This window comes from Podarcis muralis, chromosome 5, assembly GCF_964188315.1.
Source record: "Podarcis muralis chromosome 5, rPodMur119.hap1.1, whole genome shotgun sequence".
Classification (NCBI taxonomy): Eukaryota; Metazoa; Chordata; class Lepidosauria; order Squamata; family Lacertidae; genus Podarcis; species Podarcis muralis.
The window spans coordinates 56,069,725-56,078,834 of NC_135659.1; the positions used below are offsets into that span (position 1 = coordinate 56,069,725).

Genomic DNA, 9,110 nt, shown 5'->3' on the forward strand with positions numbered 1-9,110 from the left:
CATACATATGAAAATTGTATCTCTTAAAATGCCTGTTTTCATAGGGCAGGGATGTGGCCTTCCATACATTATTGGACTGCAACTCCCATTAGCCCAAGGCAGCACGGCCAGTAGTGAGGAATGAAGGGAGACGTGACCCTACAGATGCTGTTAAAGTTAGCTACCTCTGTTGCTCGGTCCCAGCGCCTGCCAACCTAGCAGTTCGAAAGCACCCCCGGGTGCAAGTAGATAAATAGGGACCGCTTACTAGCGGGAAGGTAAATGGCGTTTCCGTGTGTGGCTCTGGCTCGCCAGAGTAGCTTCGTCACGCTGGCCGCGTGACCCGGAAGTGTCTGCGGACAGCGCTGGCCCACGGCCTATAGAGTGAGATGGGCGCACAACCCTAGAGTCTGTCAAGACTGACCCGTACGGGCAGGGGTACCTTTACCTTACTTACCTCTGCCCTAGGGAATATACTGAAAAACAGACTGAAAGTTGTTTGGAATCAGCACCACATACCAAAAGTATGTTGGGGGAGATGTTCTGCTAGCGCAAAATAATCTGAATGATTGAAGTTGTTCTCAAACCTGAGAGTAAACCCATTGTACAGGGTCTGCCTTTTGTTGAGGAGCTATGAAGTTTCCAATACACTGGAATATGATAGCATTAGTTAATAAGGAATATATAGGAGAAGTATTATGTCTTTTAGGTGGCTGCTTTTTCTTCTCCACAGTCAGTCTATCTGGAGATGTTTTGCTCAGGTGGAATTGCAGTGAGAGGACTAGGACCAATACTGCCGTGGTGCAATTTGATATTTAAAAAATGAATGTAGATTGGGGCAAAGGGAAATGATACTGATGATGATGAGTTGAGAATAGGAGCCTGCTTGAGGCAGGGAATACGCAGCTGGCTTTGAACAAGTATAAAAATGGCTAATTTTTTTGAACCCAGTGGTTTTGGGTCCAGATCAGGAGGAAGTGATGTGAAATGTGCAGATTTTGCCTATTGGAGCTCAGTAAGCTGTACATGCATTCAGAAAAAATATATAGCTTGCCTACAAGCTAGTTTGACCTGCAAAAGTTTGGGGTGTCTGCATTGCTCTGCCCTGAGCTATCCAAAACTTCCTGAGGATGGAGATTGCCTTGAATACCTTTCATTTAGAATTTAGACTATAAAGATTGAAAAATTCCAACATACATTTTTATAATAACACATGCAAGACAATATTTGAAATAAGTTCATACTGGATTTTATTTAACAGTTAACTATACGTTTTGCTCTCTTACATTTTTATTTCTCCCTACCCCCTAGTTTGTTTTGTTGGGAACCGCACAGCAGCTCCCCAGTGTCCAAAACCCTTTTCAACTCTCCAGTGTTTGACAAATGTCCTTCAACAAATCAAGTTTTCCTGCACAGTATAAGTATTTGAGAATATGTATTCCTCACATTCACACTTCACAATTTATGAACATAGTACGAAAAGTGGAATTATCAACAGGGAGCAGCTTTGCACTAGCAGAAAGCATTTCTGCTCTTGCAAGGCTAGGCATTCTGTTTTCACTGACCTGTCCCTATCTACTGCAGCCACTTCTCTCCCTGCTCCAAGCTGCTCCTGAGAGGTGGGGGACCCTCCAGAACAATATGTATCATGATGCAGAGTGTTGCAGAGGATCGGAGGATTCGTGAAAATTGGGTGGATGCACAGAAGTGCTTTCTACTTGCACAAAGCAGCCAAAGGCATTATTGGACAAATGATATAGAACCCAGCATCTTTAGAGATTTTTGCTGCTTTAAAAAGTTGAGCTGCTTCTTTAAGAACAACAAAATTCCATTCATACCTATATGAGATTTCCGCCCATTCCTTTTAACTGTTTTTAAAAAGACCACTTACACAGAAACTTACACACCAATTGGTCTGTGGCATAAGCAGCAGTGATTTCATTGGACCTCTGTAGCAAGCAGACGTTGTGCACCTGACAACTGCCTCTTGGACTGGGTTTTATTATAAAAATGAGACAGAGACAACAGGGGCTAAAATGCAATCTATGATCAGCTTTTGTCAATGGTATGGAATACTTTCCATAGGAAGCATATTGTTTTTCTCCCCTCCCTGGTTACTATGCACCCCAGACCAATCACTGTCACCTTTGACATTTTAGGGAGGAATTGTGGGGATGGGAATCCTGAGCTGATGAGTGATAACTCTTCCATACCCCTTCTCGTGTCCCTCTGACCCACTTTATTTTTGGAAGCTCTTGACTGCTGGATTAATCAGGGTCCCATCATTCTTGCCGCTTTAACTTTCACTGGAGCCAGCCAAGCTGCACGAATCAATGCTGAGCTTTAATCTAATCTTTGGAATGTGGTGCTGGGATTGTGGCTCCATCTCTTTCCCAGCTGCTGCTGAACTCCTTCTAGGGCAGTACTCTGCCTCTGTGCAGGCAGACACTGCACAGGAAACAACCGAAATTGTGCAGTGCGCAGAGAACACAGTGGTGGTATGCTTTGGATTTGGTGTAGAAATCCTCGTTGTGTTTGGTTCATTTATTTGAGTATGCAGCAGTGATGAACTGAAAAAACAACAACTGCAAAACAGAAGGATGCCTCTGCAATACCTTTATCATTCCATGAAGGCAGTCCAGGCGATGGGCATATGACATGTAGTTAACAGGAGGCTATGCTATGGACATGTTTCAAACTAGAATCTTCCTCGTGGAGATTTTATGTCATAAACACGAACAACACTATAGATCAGAGCATTGGAGGAATCTCAAAAGTGATCTAGTTCAACCCCCTACGAATGCAGGGAATCCACTACTACAGCATCCCTGAAATGTTGCCCTGCAACCTCTGCTCAGGAACCTCTAATGAATGAGGCATTGCATTGTGAATCCAACTAATTTACATTTCAGTAAGCTGTTATAGAAAACAAACGAACAATTAAAAAAAAAAAGTATCCATTTCTGAAACAATTTTCAAAATAAATTTAAGCCTTATGCTTTTATGTTGCAATATTGCTTATCCTGACAAAATACTGCTTTACTTTACTGTATTATACAAAGGTTGTGTTTGCACTCCCATTTGCTGTGCACTCACTGCGTTCACATGAAGTTCTCCAAATGCACATGTATCCTGTACTTCCCTATAAAATGCTGCTATTTGATGCATTGCCAGCTTCTCACAGATTGGAGTCCTTGAGCTGTTCCTTAAACTGACATTGCTGCCTCCTCCGTGTGTACAGAAACAGAACTAATCTGACCAGTGCTTTTTTTCTGACACTACTGAAGTAGAGCTGGTGTAGCAATTGTAATGCACTGTGCTTGATGCTGTATGTTTAAAAATTGTGTTTGTACTGTATTGCTTCTTTCATTCATTTTATTGTATTTTATTGTATTGCAATTTGCATTCCACAGGATTCAGATTGTAACAGAATAAAATGCAACTTGAGAAATAAAAAGCAATACAGATACAGTTGGAGGTTGATATGAATATTGAATGCAGACATGCCGCAGACCATCTGAATGAAGCTCAATTTGGGAACCCCTGCTGTACAACTTCATGGCTTGTTGGTCGCAGTGTGCAATTAATCTTAACTGTGTCTGCTGTAGATAAGGCTACTTTAAAAATCACTGTCTTATTAGTGTCTTGCAGCAGTCCAAACTCTCCCCAGCTCTGCCTGCTGGCAGAGTGTCTAAAAACCACAAGTACAAGTCTAATATTCTCCGATGGTCTGTTTATAAGAGTTGCCCTTTTGTCAATGTGTGTGTTTATATCCTCTGCTCATCTGGGTCTACCCCCTAGGATATTTTCTAATTATAAAGGTGCCTACAGAGGACAGCGCCTTGCAATCCAGGCTCAGGAAATATTTATTTGGCCAGAAGCAAAGATGAAATAAGACACTGTCTGTATTGCACATGGTTGGGATGTGCTCTTTAGAATAAAAAGGACAGCTTGTTATCAAAACAAAACGGATCCCTGGATACGTTGTTGGGCAGTGATTCCTCTGCTCCCCTCCTGTAACTACTGCAAGATAAATAAACAATAAACAAGCACACTTAGTAGCAGTAGCAACCAGAGGGTATCTTCCTTTGCAGCAGCCCACCCACCCAGTCTGCTTATTTTCCAGTGATTTCAGGGACAGATTGGCATGCTTTTATACCTCTGTACAGATTTGCTACATGCTATAGAACCATACCCAGGACTACAACAATACAGAGAAGCAATCAGGAGAGCAATGCTGGCACTCTTGTCTCAGGCTGACTTGGATTGTCTTAATTAGTAGGTATCAGTTAATTTTTCTGTGGCACATCAAAGCTACCGCTTATGAGCACCCTTGTTAAATACTTAGAAGGCAAACAAAAGTGTTAATCTAGTGGAATCTACCACTATGTATATTCTTCAACAACCTGATGACTAGGTATTATTTTACAGAGAGGGAAAAGCACACACAACCTGTTAGCCCTTCAAAGAGCTTAGAGAGCTGTGACATTGACATTCGCTTATGCTAGTCCATGAAAAATAAGACTGGGAAATAGCAGTTTAAGGAATGCTGGCATTCATCATTCTTTCCATTTCTGCTTGACCTTAGACCACTGTAGCCAAAGGACATTGAATATTGCAAATAAAAGGAGCTCCATGGGGTGTTGTATATCTAAGATGTAACCACCCTGAGATCTATGGGTATAGAGTGATATATAAATTTAATAAACAACAACAATAATTCTAAACCATTTATATATAAAACTGTATTGGGTAAGTGCACAAATGTGATTTCAACTGTGTATGAGCATCAGGGCTTTGAGATAAGCTACAACTTCAAGCAAATTCTAATCCAGATGTAAGAGCCATGCTCCTCACCCTCCTAGTTCTATATAACAATTTTTTTTGGCCTTGTGACAGGTGAGGAAGCATTGGAGCCTAATGGCAGAGCATATGCTTTGCATTCTAAATATTCCACCAGGTACAATCCCTGACATTTCCAAGTAGGACTGAGAAAGGTCCTTCTTGGAAAAGCTTGGAGAGCTACTGAAATTAAGCTTGTATTAAGCTTGATGAACCAATGGCTTAGCATAAGACATTCTCTCTAAATAATAATAATAATAATAATAATAATAATAATAATAATAATAGGTGCAGTGGAATTTACCTTTTTGCATAGTTTTACAGAAATTTATAAATCAGTATATCTGCTATCTAACCACCCATCTTCATAAGCTCTGTGGAAGCCTTCTTGATTAAAAGGAGGGGTGTAGAGTGATTAAAAATAAGTAAATGAAACAATTTATTTTACATATATGGTTTAATGATTTGATTCAGTGCAAGACTCCATGGTTCTTAAGCAGGAAACCCAAGTGAAGAACTGAGTAAGCTTGAAATAGCATGAAACTGCCTTTAATTTTGGAACAGAGCCAATTGGTTTGTTCAGTCACAAAGTCATGTATGCTTGATAGCTTATTAGAACTCTTCAGATTTCAGCAAATAAAATGCAGGTCATTAACATAAGGAAAGCATGCAGTTTCATATACATTTGAAACATTGATTGGATCGGGAATTGCATGGGTTGACACTGGTGTTGAGACTGTTTACATGTAAAAGTATCTTGGCAGGTAGTAAATGTGGATGTGGTCTTTCAATAAGATCAGCCAAAGCATTAACTTGGCATGGAGTACATTATCTCCCTGAAGGCTGGGGGGAATTGGAAAGGTGTCTTTGTTTGTGGTGGCGCCAGTGGTGTATGAATATCTCAGTTGTATGCCAGCATCAGATGACTTGTCTAGCTTCGGGGCTTGACAGAAACAAAATAAATACAGTGCTCATAAGCTTGCATGTAACACAATGTTAAATGATACAGATATCTTACCTGTTTCGAAATGCCTCTGAATACCAATTGCCGAGGAACCACAGCAGGAGAGGGTGTGCACATCTCCTGATTTTAGGCTTCCCAGAGGCACCACCTGGTTGACCACTCTGGAAAAGAGGATGCTGGACTAGATGAGACTTTGGTCTGATCCAGCAGGACTCTTCTTTATGTTGTTTATTTTAAAATGTCTCCCCTGTTCCCCACTCCAACTATGGTGGTAACTCAGAACAGCTAACAACATAGAAAATCATCAAGACAATATTAAAAGCAACAAGAGATTCTTGTTTCAGCCTCCTAAAAAGACCTGAAGTAGACATGAAGCCACAGGCAACCGTGCTGTAACCAAAACTACTCTGATCCCTGTGCCTGTAGTACTGTACTGAATTACAGTCACTGGGGTTACCTGAAGCAGAATTTTGGAAATTGATTGGAGTATATAGCAGGGCAGGAGCTTAGGATCTACAGGACTCAAGTGGTTTAGGGCAGGCATAGGCAAACTAGGCCCTCCAGATGTTTTGGGACTACAACTCCCATCATCCCTGACCACTGGTCCTGTTAGCTAGGGATGGTGGGAGTTGTAGTCCCAAAACATCTGGAGGGCTGTTTGCCTATGCCTGGTTTAGGGCTATAAAGGTGAGAACTAGCAAGGTGAGTTAAGGCCAGAACAGGTGATCAAGGCAGATCAAATGGGACTGCAGTTATAGGCTCTGTCCATCCCATTCCCAGGCATTAGCTTGGCCAGCAGCATTTTGAACCAATTTACATTTCTGAACACTTTTCATAGGCAGCCCTGTGTAAAGTTCATTGCAGTAGTTCAGTTTTGATGTTCTTGGGGCATGAATAACCATGGCCAAGTCCATCTAGAAATAGTGTTGGATCAAGAAACCCTCTGAAGCTGTGAACTTCCAGCATAAGGGAGCGTTCAACTCCATCTAGCACAGTCTGTACCTCAAGCCCTGGACTAACTGATCTACCAGTAAATAGTACTTCTGTGATCTGGATTAAATTTCACTTTATTCCCTATATCCATTACCTTACTGCCGTTCAGCATTGCTTCAAGATTACCATTCCCTCCCTAGAATCTGTAAAAATGAGAGAGATAACGGTACTTGATTATGGTTATAGCTATCTGTTCATGATACAGGTCAGAGTGGTGTTTAAATGCTGATGTTGCAAACTAAATTTGTTTCGTATAATTTACCCCTTAAACTCTTACCAACAGATAAGAAAAACTCCAAAATCTGTATTAGGGCAATACCTAATTACATAGGTCAACAGAAACATAAATAGTTGTGCAAGCATGCATGTTCTCCAGAACTCTTTTGTAGGCTAAATGGTAAGCAGAGCAAGGGGGTGGGGTGGCATCTTGTCTGGCACCAAACCCATGGAGTTTGCATCTTGTCAGAGAGTTCTGATACAGGGGCAGCCCACTCATGAGGCAAGGTGAGATGACTGCCTCAGGCGGCAGGATCCACAGGGGCAGCAGATCCAGCCTCCAAGGAATGCATTGCCTGCTGCTGCTGCTGCTGCTGTTGGAGCAACAGCTGCAGCACATGTCTTGGAGGCTGGATCTGCTGACAGCCACCACTACATGCACCCCTACCTCTACAGTGGCCTCTTGGCAAATAGGAGGCACTGGTCAGCTCCTCTCACCCTTGTTCCTGATGCAGATCATTATTCCTCACTTGATCCTTCCCTGGTGGTGGGGTTGGATGCCATTTTGTGGTTCTCCTCAGGTGCCAAAATGTCTTGGGCCAGCACTTAAGATGGAATTGGAGAGGGTGGAGCAGGGAGTTGAATGAGGCTTCTTTTAGGTGTCATGTTCCAAACTGGTCTTGGTACAACCCGATAGCTATATAGCACCTAAAAAGTCACGTTTGAATGTCTGCTACCTCCCCTACATTCTGCTTTAAAACTCTGACCAGAGGCAGACCCCAGGCCTTAACATCAGCCAAAATAGTTTTCCTCCCCTTCCCCTGCTGCTCTGCTTACCATCCAGTCTGATGAAAGGTTATGGAGAACTTAAAAACTTTTACTGTTTTGTGATACTTTGGCTAGCCTAATAAAGGTATTGCCCTGATAAGGATTCTGTAACAGAACCAACATAGCATTTGTGTGCCTTATCTTGTATCAGAACAGTAATCACTAGGTGGCGCTCTGGCTCTCTAAATAATCATTGTGCACCAGGACTGGGCAGATTACATGAAGTAAATTCTTTGGATAAGACCAGCTGATCTTTTAAGGGACAGTTTCAGTGTAACATCAGTCACTCTTTCTTATTTTCCCCTTCCCAAGTAAAATGTAAATTCACATATTTGTGTCACCTTTGCCAAACTATAATTGTAAGCACTGTGTTGTCAGTCATTCTTGGGAAAGATTTCAAACCCAGATATTTTATTTAATTTACAGTATTTATGACCTGCACAAGGCAGTATACAGACTAAATTCAAATTATCAAGTGCTCAGAACAGATGGGGTGGTTCAGCTTGTGAATTTGTCTGAGTTACCTGGGTGGCCACTCTTGAAGATGGACCTTTGTTGGATCTTTTAGTCCGACCCAATAGTGGCAACGCTTTTATTCTTATGGTAGAGTGTGTTGCAATGTGAGTTTCTGAGATACGATGCATGGAAGGTGAGATATTGCTATTTTGGCAGATCTTCTTTAGCAATGTGTTTCTATTATTTTTACAAAGTTAAATCACGTACACCTTTGCCGATTGTTTGATTCTGTTAAAGAATGAGTGCAAAGTTCACAATGCTCTACCATTCTCTGAGCCATCGTGCTCTCTAGTTGACTCATACCTTTGTTTAAAAACAAACTTGGATGGATGGCCATGAGTCACCACTGAAAAGCTAAAGAAAACAGGCTCACTTCACCAAGCACGTATCCTGCTGCACAAAACTGTTTACATAATTTGCATCCAGTTCAAACTGGGCTGGAAATGTTCCTAGTCAGAGACATACCTAGTGTCCCTTGAACCCCTGGCAAGGAACTGTATTGCTGCCCCCCCCCCCAAATCTGAGAAGCAGTAGAGGTTGCCTGGACATCAGGAGGGATGTGCCTCCTTGGGGCTGGATGAGACACCCACACTGCTCTCTACCAGGAAGCTGCTCTGAGGACGCCTTTCTGTTCCCTCCTCCATCACCACCACCAGCAGCAGCAGCAGCAGCTTTTCCTGCTAGAGATCTCAGCAGATTCCTCCTGTGGGCAAAGCAGGGGCTGGAGTGTGTGTGCTCTCGAGGTATCATGGGAGGACTCGTGCCCAATAAG

At 42.2% G+C, this 9,110-nt stretch overlaps 1 protein-coding gene across 10 annotated transcripts in view; it reads left to right on the forward strand.

The window, feature by feature from the left end:
• The window catches only part of OARD1 (O-acyl-ADP-ribose deacylase 1), a 43,688-nt gene that overhangs the window by 19,694 nt on the left and 14,884 nt on the right, over positions 1 to 9,110 (forward strand). The window lies entirely within an intron of this gene.